The 15,353-nt window shown below is 36.2% G+C and overlaps 1 protein-coding gene across 1 annotated transcript in view; it reads left to right on the forward strand.

Annotated features, from left to right (window-relative positions):
• Positions 1-15,353, forward strand: part of DNAJC1 (DnaJ heat shock protein family (Hsp40) member C1) — a 224,913-nt gene that overhangs the window by 160,581 nt on the left and 48,979 nt on the right. The gene's annotated exons all lie outside the window — the stretch shown is intronic.

Consider the following 15,353-nt stretch of genomic DNA (forward strand, 5'->3'; position numbering starts at 1 on the left):
GAAGATGAAGTATTAACAAAAAATGTAATCATAGCCTTGATTAATAAGAGAATAAAAGAGAAATCTAGTTCTGTTTTAGTGCCAGTAACAACAGTTCAAAAAACCATAGTCATAAGTAGAATTGACACCACAGAGTATAAGCCTCGGTGCCTGCGGTTTTAATACTTACTTGAGGCAGAAATTGTGCCTTTGGGTCCACCGGCAGCTGGAATTGAGCCTCTTCCATAAAGTCTGGTCTCAAATGGCTAGTCCCTTGTGAAAGGAGAAAGAGCAAAATTCAGTGGTCCAAAGCTATTATAAACTCTAGGACCCTGATAAAAGCTAATGTAAAAATGTTCTCTACCATGAAACTTAGGGCTTTTGAAACTCCTGTTGAGGGTATTAAAAAAAAATAGAAAGAAAAGAAAAAAGACTCAGTAAAGATGTGCTTACAATAAAAATATGAATTCTGAGGGTTATCAACAGATACAAAGAAAATTTTAATTCCGTAAACAGAAGAGAACCAACTTAAAAGAGACCATAAAACTACTTATATTAAAATAAGTAACTTAAGAGATTTAAAAAAGGAATAAAACCGTAATGAAAGAACATGACAGGAATAAAAGGAAAAGAAAAAAAAAGAACATCTGGAAATGAAATGTTGACTGTTTTTTGTTTTACTTTTAATGGTTGGATTAAACGGCTGAGATGAAAACTGGTGAATTAGATGATCTGGTCAAATCACCCAGAATGTAGAACGAAGAGAGAAGGATGGGGAAATAGAAGAATGATTGGGAGATATGGAAGGGAGAATGAGAAAGTATAGATCTATCTAAATGACAGTTCCAGAAGGAGAGAATAGGAGATGTAGTACTTGATAAAATAATGCTGGGATTTTTCAGAATTGACAAAAGAGTCCTGATATTTAAGAAATACACAATGTCCTAGAGAGGAGAAACAAACAAACAAAATCCATATCTAAACACACCATGGAGAAACTATTGAGCATTAAAATAAATAAAACCTGTTAAAACTAATTATGGAGAGAAAAGTAAGGAACACCAGCTATACTAACAATTACCGTTTGGTATCAGAAAAAGCAGAAAAACACCTTCAAAGTGCTGAGAGAAAAAAATTGTCATCTTAGCATTTTATGCCGAATTAAAATATTAGTTGAGAATAAGAATAAAGATATTTTCAGAAAATTAAGACTTAACAGCTTGTCATTCCCCAACACTTACTATACAGGCTAGTAAAGGATATGCAGATATGCTTCGGTTAGAAGGAAACTGAACATAGAAGAGAGAAGAGGGCAGCAAGAAAAAGCTGTGACCAAAGAAAAAAACCCCCAAAAACCACATTGATAAATCTGAAGGGTTGGCTATAAAAGAAACTATTGCAATAATGATGACTAATTTGGATGACTAATTAAGAACAAGCTGAAACTAAAATAAATGACAGCAGTACTTAAAAAACTGAAGGAAAAGATCAGGAAAATTTTAGGATCCTTGTTTTGAGAGGGAGAAAGATAGAAAAACTGTAACTGTAGACTTTGTTGGTGATTATTTTAAAAATATAAGGGTATTCATCATTAACAATACTAGGATGTACAACTTTTAGTTTTTTAAAAGATTTTATTTATTTCTTTAACAGATAGAGATCACAAGTAGGCAGAGAGGCAGGCAGAGAGAGAGGAGGAAGCAGGCTCCCTGCTGAGCAGAGACCCCCCGATGCAAGGCTCAATCCCAGGACCCTGGGATCATGACCTGAGCTGAAAGCCGAGGCTTTAACCCACTGAGCCACCCAGGTGCCCCAGGATGTAAACTTTTAAACCCACTAGAGACTAAGAAAACTTGATCAATAGAAGGGAATGAGAAAGAACAAAAGACACACATGGTAAATGAAAAGCATAAAGTAAGATAAAGTCCTAATATTTCAATAATCACAGTAAATGAATTTAGACATTTCAAATTGAAAAACTAATACAAAATGCAACCACATGTTGTTTGTAACAGAGACATCTAAAGCACAATGTCTCTGAAAGATTGAAGTAAAAGGTTAGAAAAAAAGAATGATGAGGATAATAAGCTTTATGCATCTAACATAACCCAAATTTACATGTCAAAAAATATGCACAATTACCACACCTCTGAGAACAGATAACCTCTTATATAAATTATTCTACTTTTCAAGGAAAACTCCCAAAGTATTTTTATGAGGCTAACATAAATCTTAATTTAAAAATTAAATATGTTTTGTGAAAAAAAGAGGTCACTGTTGCAAATTAATATAGATACAAAAATCTCAGAAATGGGGCACCAGGGTGGTTCATTCATTTAAGCATCTGACTTGATTTTAGCTCAGGTCATGATCTCAGCGTTGTGGGATCAAGCCTCATGTCAGGCTCCATGCTTGGAGTGGGAGACTGCTCAAGATTCTCTCTCCCCCTCCCTCCTGTGAGCTCGCTCGCTCTCTAAAAACAAACAAAAAACCCCACAAAACTCAAAAAGGTTAGATACTGAGTTTTAAGAATCTGTTTTCTAATGTCCTGGAGTTGCTTTAAAATAAACACATAATCCATTATACCCAACTGCCAAAATGCAAAATCCTATATATACATACTTGTAAAATATTTGAAGCATTCCCTTAAACATCATGAACATGAAAATGATATTTGTATGTTCTTCCATTCAACATTACCTAGAGATCCAGTTTATAAATAGTCACTCTTTTGCTGAGAGACCTTACAAAAGTTACTCTTTTGGGTCCTAAGTTTCTGGTCTGTTAAATGAGTGTGATTATAATACCTACCTAGGAAACATGGAATATAGGTGATCCTGCTGAGTTACCTGAGCCAAATCCAGCCTAGATCAGCCATCTCTGAGTCCCAGACTCGTGCCATACATGTCTGTTGTGTTGTTGTTGTTGTTGTTTAGAGATTTTATTTAACAGACAGAGATCACAAGTAGGCAGAGAGGCAGGCAGAGAGAGGAGGAAGCAGACTCCCACTGAGCGGAGAGCCAGATGCAGGGCTCGATCCCAGGACCTTGAGATCATGACCTGAGTCAAAGGCAAAGGCTTTAACCCACTGAGCCACCCAGGTGCCCCAATGCCTGTTGCTTTAAACACTGATGTTTGCAGTTGTTTGTTTTGCAATAATAGCAAACTAAAATATCTGGCAAAGTTAAAAATTAGATGTTGACAAGTATATGGAGGAAAAACAGGAACTCTCCATTGCTATCAATGGGAAAATAAATTAATACAATCCCTTTGGGGAACAATATGGCAGTAGTTAATGGTAAAGTTAAAATTACCCATAGCCTGTTAACAGGGATAAGAAATTTCCACTTCTGAATATATACCGCAGAGAAATACACCTATAGGTTAAGAGTCTTCTAAAAGATATTTATTACAGCATTCTTTTTTTAAAGATTTTATTATTTATTAGAGAGCATGAGAAGCAGGGAGAGGCAGAGGGAAAAGGAGACTCCCCGCTGAGCAGGGAGCCCAATATGGGACTTGATCCCAGGACGCTAGGATCATGACGTGAGCCAAAGTCAGAAGCTTCAATAAGCCACTCAGGGGCCCTAGTACAGCATTCTAATAGTAAAAATTGAAAGTAGCCTAAATGTCTATCAGTAAGGAAAATGAATGGGTAAATGGTATATTACAGTCATATAATATATAGTGGCTTGAACTGTGCCCTCCAAAAATTCATATCCATTCAGAAGTTTAGGATATGATCTTATTTGAAAACAGAGTCTTAGTTAAGATGTGGTCATACTGGATCCAGATGGGCCCAAAATCCAACAATGGGTATCACTGTAAAAACAGAAGACTCAGAGAAATACCCAGGGAAGAAGTCCATGTGGTGACACAGCAGAGGTTGAAGTGATGCAGCCACAGACCAAGCAAGACCAAGGATAGCTGGTAGCCACCAGAAGCTAGGAGAGAGGCATGGAATAGATTCTACTTCAGAGCTTCCAAAAGGAACCTACCTTGATATCACCTTGATTTGGGGCTTTTAGTTTCCTCTTATTGTGTAAGCCACCCAGTTTGTGGTAATATTTCATGGCAGCCCAAGGAACTAATACACAGTGAATACTACATACCAGTTAAAAGTAACTACAAATATAGTATGTGTATACACACACACACACACATATCAATACAGGTAAATCTTAAAATCAAAGATCAATGTGGAATCAATGTCAAAAGTGGAAACAGTGTATAGCATGCTAAAATTTATATAACCTCAAGGTGGGGGTGGCTCACTGGGTCAGTTAAATGTCCAACTCTTGATTTCAGCTCAGATCATGATCTCAAGGTTGTGAGATGGAGCCCTGTATTGCATGGAGTGCACTTAAGATTCTTTTTTTCCTTCTCCATCTGCCCCTCTCTCCCTCTCTAAATAAAAATAAATAAATAACAATGTTTATAACCTCAAGGCAGACATGGAGATAGGAAGGAGACTGTGATCTCAAGTAAGTAAGAGGTACTGACTAGACAACTAGCTTTGATCTTCTTTATAAAAATGAATGAGGTAAACTGAGAACATGGCTGAGAGAAATTAAAGAAGACATAAATAAATGGAAAAAGCATCTCATGCTCATGGAGGAAATCCTTAATATTGTTAGATGTGACTACTACCTAAAAGTGAGCTACAGATTCAGTACAGTCCTCATCGGAATGGAATCTCAAGGACTGTCCCCTAATAACCAAATAATCTTGAAATGGAAAAACTAAAATTGGAGGACTCACATTTCCTGATTTCAAAACTGATAAGACTACAGTAATCAAAATCGTGTGGTATTGGTATACAGAACGACATAGAGACAAAAAGAATAGAGAGCCTAGAGGTATCCCTCACATATATGCTTAAATTATTTTAGTAAATGTACCAGGACCATTCAATGGGGAAAGGATAGTCTTTTTCCACAAATAGTGTTGGGAAAAGTGGATATCCACATGCAAAAGAATGAAGTTGGACCCTTGCTTTACACCATGTACAAAAATTAATTCTAAATAGATCAAAGACATCAACCCCTAAGAGCTAAAATGATAAAACTCTCAGAACAAAAGAGGGGGAAAGCTTCAGGACACTGAATTTGGCAAGATTTCTTGGCTATGACCGCAAAAACACAGCAACTAAAGAAAACATTAGATAAGTAGACTTCATCAAAATTAAAAACTTTGGTATATTAAAGGACATTGTCAAGATAGTGAAAATGGAATGGGGTGGGAGAAAATATTTGTAAATCATATCTGATAAGAGATTAATTTCCAGAAAATAAAAGCAACTACAACTCAGCAACAAAAAACAATCAATTCAAAGATGGACAAAGACCTTGAATAGACATCTCTCCAGAGAAGATATATTAATGGCCAGTAAGCACATGAAAAGGTGCTCAACATCATTTTTCATTAGGCAAATACAAATCAAATACAAATACAGTGAGATACCACTGCACACACAGTAGGATGGTTATAACATTTTTAAAAAAGGTTCTCGAGCAAACACATGTACACACATGTTCATAGCCGCACAATTCACAATAGCCAAAAGGTGGAAAGAGCCCGACGTCCATCAAAAGATTAATGGATAAACAAATGTGGCAAATACATAAAATGGAATATTCTCAACCACAAAAAGAACTGATACATGTTACAATTACCAAATATTATTTTCTAGGGCCTTAATATATGTCCTTAATGTATACCTTATTTCATGTACACAAAGGTATGTCCCCCATCCTGTTATGACAAATCTTTCATATGGTTTGAGACATTAGTACTCTTTCAGGGCATGTTATGTGACTATAACATCATTTGTGGAACTCTTAACACTTTAGCTGTGTTAACCGTTGAGAACAAAGCCTGTTCAAAACCCTTGTCTCAAATGTTCCTTCGATTCTCTTCTTGCCTAGCCTAGGTTTGATATGGGGCTGCACCACCTGCTCTTAATACCACTGCCCTTTTTGTTTGTTTGTTTTTAATTTTTATTTGACAGATCACAAGTAGGCAGAGAGGCAGGCAGAGAAAGAAAGAGGAGGAAGAAGGGTCCCCCCAATGCGGGCCTCGATCCCAGGACCCTGAGATCATGACCTGAGCTGAAGGCAGAGGCTTTAACCCACTGAGCCACCTAGGCGCCCCGACCACTGCCGCCCTTTTTGAATGGAAGCTTTACTAATCCCTTAGAAAAGCAAGTGAGCTTAGTCTGCTTGGCTGTATGCGAGAACTGTTCAGTGGCAAATTACTGCCCCTCTCAGAATGGCCAGAATCTTTCTGTTTCTTTCCCTCATTCATTTGCTAGCCAGCCAGCCAATCAGACAGGCATTCTTTCAATATAATTATTATAAGCCTACTGGCATGGTAAAGTAAACTGAGATAATCAAGGAATTTCTTCCCATGTTTTCACCTTTTGATACATTTATCATATCCCATTTTCACTCTCAAGTACTGAAAGCACTTGAAGGAGTAACAAAGCACTTTATATCTTACCACTGTTGTTCAAACTAAAAACCTGTTGACTGATACTTGTTTATATATAAGTGGAAAGTATATCAGAAGCCATAAACTTTAATTTTTTAGAGATTTTACTTATATATTTGACAGAGAAAGAGAGAAATAGTTAGAGACAGTACAAGCAGGAAGAGTAGCAAGCAGAAGGAGAGGAAGAAACAGGCTCCCCAACGAGCAAGGAGCCCGATGAGGGCTCCTGAATCCCAGGACCTGAGATCATAAACTGAGCCAAAAGCAGACACTTAACTGACTGAGCCACCCAGGTGCCCCTGGAAGCCATAAATTTTTAAGACTAAATAAGGAAGGAAGAAAATCTAATGATAGTTAAGTAGCTTTTCTTGAGAGTGAGGAAAATAAACAGCAGTGAGGGAAAGTTAGGGGGAAAAACGCCCTAAACTTCCCTGTATAAAAATGCAATTAGATGTATGATGACACATATGAGTATTATGCTATGACTTGATCCTGGTGTGACAGTGGCTTTTATACTTTTCACATCCACTTCCCTCATCCTAGGAGTCCTCTTACAGATGTATCCCACTGGTCATAAGGAGGTGTGAATAAAACATGAAAATTTACTACACTTACGAAGAAGCTGTTCTTAAGTGCACACTTCCTCTAAGTTTTGTTTTCACCTCAGCAGTTTCTAATACATTGTTTGTGGTTGTCTCCGAATTTGCAGAGTTTAGAAAAGACCTAAATAACACCTATTTTTTAAATTATCATGATTTTATAAATTACTCCCCTTTCTTATGTTTTTTCCTAGCTATATTCTTATTCCCATTCCCTTTCTGTATGTTTCACAGTCCTTCCCTTATTAATGGTTAATACTGGACACTACCAGATGGTATTCTTTCCATTAATTCAACAAGTGTTTTCTGAGCACCTACTATGTTTCTAGGACTTTATTATCTGATAACAAAACAAAAGGAAATTATGATATTTATCCTCATCTATAGAGTTTACAAAGTCTTGTCATGACTGTGGTACTCTTTAAAATTATAATCCTACTTTTTAAATTTGTAGAAACATTGAAAAGGTATCCCACTTAAACACTTTGGCTTGATATATATTTAAGATATCCCATGATACAACATGTATGCCCACTGTCAGTGACATCTTAACACTTACATTGATTGGTAACCTATAAACCTGACAGTGGACTGCTGGGCAACAATGTCTTAACCTGGCTCTGCCTAACTGTCCATTGAAGCTGAGGAAGATTTTTCAACTTCCAAAGGCTTCAGTTTCTTCTATCTTAAATTGTCTCTGTGATCATTCTAATTCTAAAAACCTTATTAAATATTTCAACATATACAACAATTGAAATGTGGCTTTTCTAAGAGAATGTAAACTACTAAAATTGTTCCCCCCCACATACCATACTTTAAAAAGCTAATTAGATTCCAGTGTACATATGTAATACTTACTGAATACTGTGACTTTGACAAATACTGGACGGACCATAGTTGAATAGAATAGAAAGAATACGGTGGATTTCTCATTTCTCCTGTCCCATTTACAATCACAAATCCTAATTTTTTAAAATCCCTTCAATTTCTTTTTGTTATTTTTTCACAAATAGGATAATATGAGACATTTTCTGCTGGAGACAAAAATAGCTGTTCCCCTGAGTTTACATTTAACTTTAAAAGATGTAAACACATAAATAAAAATATTTCCAGAAACATGAAAATATATCTTTGGTAGACTTACTGAGCAAGAGATCTACATTTTGAGCCTCACTAATCTTGAGAGAAATATGTAATTATTGTTACTTCCCATTTGTGTATGTTATTAACTTCTAATAATGCATCTAAAAGTTATTTTTCTATCTCCAAAGGGGCCTGGTAGACTTTCCACCTATTTCTCTTATAGCTTCTTCTACTTTTTCCCCATGGTGCTCATTCATGAATTACTCACTGACTTTATAATGTGCTGTAGGCATTGTGAATATGTAAATGAAAGGCATGGTCCCAAAACTTTAGGAGATTATCATACAGTAATGTAAAGAGACCATCATAATATAATACTGCAATTTTCGTAAAAGTACATTAGTGGTATGGAATACTTCAGTATTCTGGGAGTTAAAAAGGCTTCACTGAGGAAACCTACTTTTTTTTTTTTTAATTTTATTTATTTATTTGACAGACAGAAATCACAAGTAGACGGAGAGGCAGGCAGAGAGAGAGAGAGGGAAGCAGGCTCCCTGCTGAGCAGAGAGCCCAATGCGGGGCTTGATCCCAGGACCCTGAGATCATGACCTGAGCCGAAGGCAGCGGCTTAATCCACTGAGCCACCCAGGCGCCCCTACTTTTTTTTTTTTTTAAGATTTTATTAATCCATTTGACAGACAGTGAGAGATGGAACACAAGGAGGGGGAGTGGGTGAGAGAGAAGCAGGCCTCCCACGAAGCAGGGAGCCTGATGCCACGGCTCCATCCCAAGACCTTGGGATCATGACCCAAATGGAAGGCAAACGCTTAACAACTGAGCCACCCAGGTGCCCCCTCCTCTTTTCTTTTTAAATTGAAGTATTGTTGGCATACAGTATTAGTTTTGGGTATACAGTATAGTGATTCTACATTTGTATATTTGAAATGCTCACCACAATAAAGTATGTTTGTATGTTCACCATACAAACTTACTACAGTTTTATTGACTATATTCCCTATGCTGTACTTTTTATCCTTATGACTTACAACTCAGAGTTTGTACTTAAACTTTTTCAGTATTTTGCCCATACCCTCCACTGGCAATCATCAGTTTGTATTTAGGAGCCTGTTTCTGGTTTTTCAGTTGTTTTCTTTTGTTTTTGATTCAGATCATAAACCATTTGTCTTTTCCTGTCTGACTTATTTCACTGAGCATAATACCCTCTAGGTCCTTAAATGTTGCAAAAGGCAATATGTCATTCTTTATGTCTGAGTAATATTTCATTATAGATTATATGCCATATCTTTCCCATCATCTATTGATGGACACTGGATTACTTCTGCTTTTTCTAGTTGCTTTAGGTTTGTAAAGCTAGCTTGTTTGAGATGTTTCTTTCTTGAAGGAGGCAGGTATCACTATAAACTTCCCTTTCAAACTGTTTTTGCTGTGTCCCACAGATTTTGAACCATTGTGTTCCCATTTTCATTTGTCTCAGAGTATTATTTGATTTCTTCTTTAATTTCTCCATTGACCCATTGGTTGTTTTGTAACATGTTGTTTAGTCTCCACATAATTTTTGTTTTTTCCAGTTTTTTTTTTCTTGTAATTGATTTCTAGTTTCATACTGTTGTGTTTGGACAAAATGATTGGTGATTTCAATCTTTCTAAATTTATTAGGACTTATTTTGTGGCCTACCTTGTGATTTATCCTGGAGAATATTTCATAGGCACTTGAAAAGAATGTGTATTCTGTTTTTGGATGGAATGTCCTGTATATATCTATTAAGGCCATCTAGTCTAATTTGTCATTCAAAGCCATTGTTTCCTTATTGGTTTTCTGTCTGGATGATCTATCCATTGATGTAAAGAGGGTGTTAAAGTCCTCTACTATTACTGTATTACTGTCAGTTTCTCCCTTTATGTCTGTTCATATTTGCTATATATATTTATGCTTCCATTTGTGCTCCTATGCTGTGCTTCTAGCACAGATTTACAATTGTTTTATCCTCCTGTTGGATTGATCCTTTATTATTATGTAATGCCTTTGTCTCTTGTTACAGTCTTTGTTTTAAAGCTGATTTTGTCTTGATATAAATATTGCTACCCTCACATTTTTTTTCACTCTCATTTGCATGGCATGTGTTTTTTCAGTGTTTCACTTTAAGTCTATAAATGTCTTTAGGTCTCTATCCCTCCTACTCTTCTTGATGTGGCTTTTTCTTTATATCTTCAGCTGTGGGAGAGCTGTTCTGCTAATCTTCAGGTCATTTTCAGAGTGAGTTGCATTATATTGAGTTGCATTCTTGATGTGTCTGTGGGAGGAGATGAGCTCAGGTTTCTTCTATTCTGCCATCTCTCTGAGCTCCAAAGCCAGTAAAATCCTGTTCAGTTTTTATATATGCTGATTTTTAATCCAGAGCTTGTATGTGATTTTTGGAGGCTGAGAAGTCCCATGATCTTCTGTCTGCAAGCTAGATGCCCAGAAAGGCCTGTAGTGTAGTTTGAAGGCTGTCTTTGGTGAGGAGGACTACAGCGTTATGGTATAGATTCCAGTCCAAGTCTGAAGGCTTGAGAATCAGGAGTGCTTAAGAGGTTTTCCAGTAAGGACGGACTAGGTGGGCCTCTCAGTGGAAACGTAATCTTAATAGAGAAGGAGTTAGGTAGACCATGCACAATAGTGCATTCTGGGGAAAAGGAAAATATTCAAAAAGGCACAAAGATAAGTAACAGCCTGACTATTCAGCTGGTAGTTTTGGATATCTGAGGCAATGAAATAAAACTGGAGAGGAAGGCAAGGACCAGATGCCAAGTCTTTAGATGTCATGCATAGGAACCTGAATTTTTTTTTCCTATAGGTAATGGGAACACTGGTGGATTTTTAATAGTGGATCAAATTTGTAAGCTCTTAGACAAGTTATATCTCAATGCTCTGTGATACCGTCATAGATTGTTGAGTATTAAATGATTTAATAAATGTGAAGTACTTATAGATACTTATTATTATACCTGACACTGTCAAAGAAGGCCATCAAAGCCTTGTAGGACCCAATCCCTGAATTCTTGAGCCTTATGTCTCAAAATCTTACTTACCCACTACTTATCCCATACTGGACCACCCACTGCAGTTTTAATTTATATTTCCCTGGTAGCTAATGATATTGAGTATATTTTCATATGCTTACTGGCCATTTGTATATCTTCTTTGGAAAAAATGTCTATGAAGTTCTTTTTTTCTACTTGCCTAATTAAGGCATTCTTTATGTATGCTGGATACCAGGCCCTTATCAGGTATACATCTAGAATATATACTTCACATCAGGGAAATGCAAACCAGTGAGATATCACTTTATGCCTAGTAAGCTGGCCAAAAAAGACAGATAATAAAAAATCTTTGCAAAGACATGGAGAAACTGGAACTCTTGTGAATGGCTGGTGAGATGTAAAATGGTGCAACTGCTTTGGGGAGCAGACTAGCAGTTCCTCAGAAAGTTAAAGAGTTACCATATCATACAATATCCCTATCCTTAAGATACCATTCTTCAGTATCTAATCAAGGGACTAAAATATGTCTACACAAAAGCTTATACATGACATGCCCATAGCAGTTTTATTCATAATAGTCAAAAAGTGGAAACAATCCAAATGTCCATTAGATGATTACTGGATGAACAAAATGTGATATATCCATATACTGAAATATTATTTGGCAATAAAAAGGAATTGTACCGATACACACTATAGCAGGAACCTTGAAAACATTATGCTAAGTAAAAGACCGCACACACCATATGATTCCACTTACATGATATACCCAGAATAGGGAAAATTTTAGAGACAGAATGTAGAGTAGTGGTTGTCTAGGGCTGAGGAGGTTGGGGCAAAGGTAAAAGATTTCTTTGGGGGATAAGGAAATGTTTTAACATTGTTTATAACATTGCTTTAACATTGATTATAGTGATCATTGCACAACATACTAAGAAACATTCAATCAGATACTTTAAATAGGTTAATTTTTAGTATACTATCTAGATCTTAATGCAGTCAATAATGATTTAATAAATTTTTTATTAAGTGTGGTCAAACTAACTTTTAAAGACTACCTCCCAGGGACGCCTGGGTGGCTCAGTTGGTTAAGCAGCTGCCTTCGGCTCGGGTCATGATCCCAGGGTCCTGGGATTGAGTCCCACATCGGGCTCCTTGCTCGGCAGGGAGCCTGCTTCTCCCTCTGCCTCTGCCTGCCTCTTTGTCTGCCTGTGCTCACTCGCTGTCTCTCCCTCTGTCTCTGACAAATAAATAAAATCTTTAAAAAAAAAAAAAAAAAAAGACTACCTCCCAGGTACTAAATATGTGATCTTCTATAATTTTAAATTATGTTAGTGGTAAGTCAACACATTTTTAGAACTTGAATTTCAAAACATGACTGACAAGCTGGTAGACCAATTCGTCTCTGCCAAAACTAAAGAAAAGTAATTTTAACTGCTTTTTCATGAGTTCTTAAACCCACTGTCATGTTCTAAAAATTTTCTGTTAACATCATGTTAGTATTGAAATATAATTTTACTTTATCCTAAATAGTGTAATAGTGATGCATATAACTGACTTTTTATACTTTACTCTTTTCTATTGTTCTAAAAGCAACAGTTTCAAGCAGTACTACTGTAATCCTTTAGAAGACTTCTTCTACTTTCCAGCATATAAAAAAAACAGTAGAAACTAATAAATTTACCAGTGCTCATTTCCAGGTCTTTCTAAATAATAAGTACATATTTTATATTACATATATATATATGTCTTTGTATGTATGTGTAAATGATATAGTCAAAGTTGGGTTTTAGTCATTTATATTTTTGTCCAGAATACATTTTTTCTTTCGTTAGGAACTTTTCTTTTTTTAGTTTTTATTCAAATTCCACTTAGTTAACATACAGTGTAGTATTAGTTTCCTGTGTATAATAAAATGATTCAACACTTCCCTACAACACCTGGTGCTCATCACAAGTAAGTTTCTTAATCCCATTGCCTATTTAACCCATTCCCCCATCCTTCTCCCCTCTGATAACCATCAGTTGTTCTCCATGGTTAAGAGTCTGTTTCTTGGTTTGCCTCTCTCTTTTTTGTTTCTTAAACTCTACGAGTAAAATCATATGCTATATGTCTCTATGGCTGACTTTATTTCACTTAGCGTAATACTCTCTAGCTCCATCCATGTTGTTGCAAATGGTGAGATTTCATTTTTATGGCTGAGTAATATTCTATTATATGTCTATACCATGTCTTCCTCATCCATTCATCATTTGATGGACTCTTGAGCTGTTTCCACACAAAAACAGACACACACATAGATCCAGCAGCATAATACAAAACCCAGAAATAAACCCACAACTGTATGGTGAACTAATCTTCAAAAAAGCAGGAAAGAACATCCAGTGGGAAAAAAGATGGTCTCTTCAACAAATGGTGTCAGAAAAACTGGACAGCAACATGCTAAAGAATGAAACTAGACCACTTTCTTACACCATACACCAACATAAACTCAAAATGGATTAAAGACCTAAATGTGAGACCTGAAACCATAAAAGTCCTTGAAGAGAGCACAAGCAGAAATTTCTGTGATATCAGACATACCAACATTTTTCTAGATATGTCTCCTGAAGCAATGGAAATAAAAGCAAAAAATAAACTACTGGGACTATGTCAAAATAAAAAGCTTTTGCACAGTGAAGGAATCAAAACTAAAAGGCAACCTATGGAATGGGAGAAGATATATGTGAATCTCATATCTGATAAAAGGTTAGTATCCAAAATCTGTAAAGAACTTATCAAACTGAATACTCAAAAACCAAATAATCCAATTTAAAAATGGGCAGAAGACATGAATAGACATTTTTCCAAAAAAGACAAACAGATGGCCAACAGACATATGAAAAGATGCTCAACATCCCTCATCCTCAGAGAAATACAAATCAAAACTACAATAAGATATCACCTCACACCTGTTAGAATGGCTAAAATAACAAAAGAAACAAGTGTTGGCAAGGATGTGGAGAAAGAGGGAACCCTCTTACGTTATTGATGGGAATACAAACTGGTACAGCCACTCTGGAAAACAGTATAGAGTTTCCTTAGAAAGTTAGAAATAGAACTACCCTATGATCCAGTAATTGCACTAGTCATTTAACCAGTTTATCTAAATAATACACAATTACAAATTCAAAGGCATACATGCACCCCAGTGTTTATAGCAGCATTATCATTAGGAACTGTTAATCCTAATTTGGTTCCTATATTGACTTCCTAGGAGGCCTAAAAAAATTATATTACCTCTTTTAGTCAGTTTCCTAATCTTAAAGGTGATGACATTATTTTAGGAAAAGCAAGACAAGATATAACTTCTGTAGAACAATAGATGTAACTAAAAAAGAAAATGGTGGGGGTAAGGGGAACAAACACTGGAAGCCATGATACAGGTCCTTTGCCTACATGATCAGACAGAGGATAAAGATTTAAATAGACTGAACATTTCTTTGTAATTTAAAATTGGGGTGTGTGTGTGTGTGTGTGTAAAGATTTTATTTGAGAGAAAAAGAGCGAGAAAGAGGAGGAGCAGAAAGGAGAGGGAGAAGCAGACTCCCTGTTGAGCAAGGAGCCCAATGTAGGGCTCCATCCCAGGACTCTGGGGTCATGACCTGAGATAGGCAGATGCTTAACTGACTGAGCCACCCAAGTGCCCCTAAAATAGTTTTAATGCCAAAAAAAAAAATGTGATTTGCTACATCTTAAATTTATCTATATAATGGAAATTATATGGCATACAGTAGACAAGTAAACCATTGTAACAGACAGAGGTTCCTGAATTAAATGCAGCCAGTTGCTTTTTGACGATGGTATCAAGGCAATTCAGATGGGTAAAGAATAGACTTCAATAGATGGTAGTGAAACAACTGGATACCCATGTGAAATAGACAGTGAACTTAGATGCTAGCTCATCTGATAGGCACAGATATCCTAGACAGAACACTCAAATCACTAACCATGAAAGAAAAATATTAATAAATTGTACTTCCTGAAAATTAAAAACTTAGCATTTTAAAAAAATGAAAGGACATAGATTGTCAACAACTGTGAAGGGTCTACAGTTCCATCCTATTTGTAGACTAACAAGTTAGCCCACCACAGGTTCAGCGATACTAGTGGAAAACA

This window comes from Mustela nigripes, chromosome 6 (genome assembly GCF_022355385.1).
Source record: "Mustela nigripes isolate SB6536 chromosome 6, MUSNIG.SB6536, whole genome shotgun sequence".
Taxonomy (NCBI): Eukaryota; Metazoa; Chordata; class Mammalia; order Carnivora; family Mustelidae; genus Mustela; species Mustela nigripes.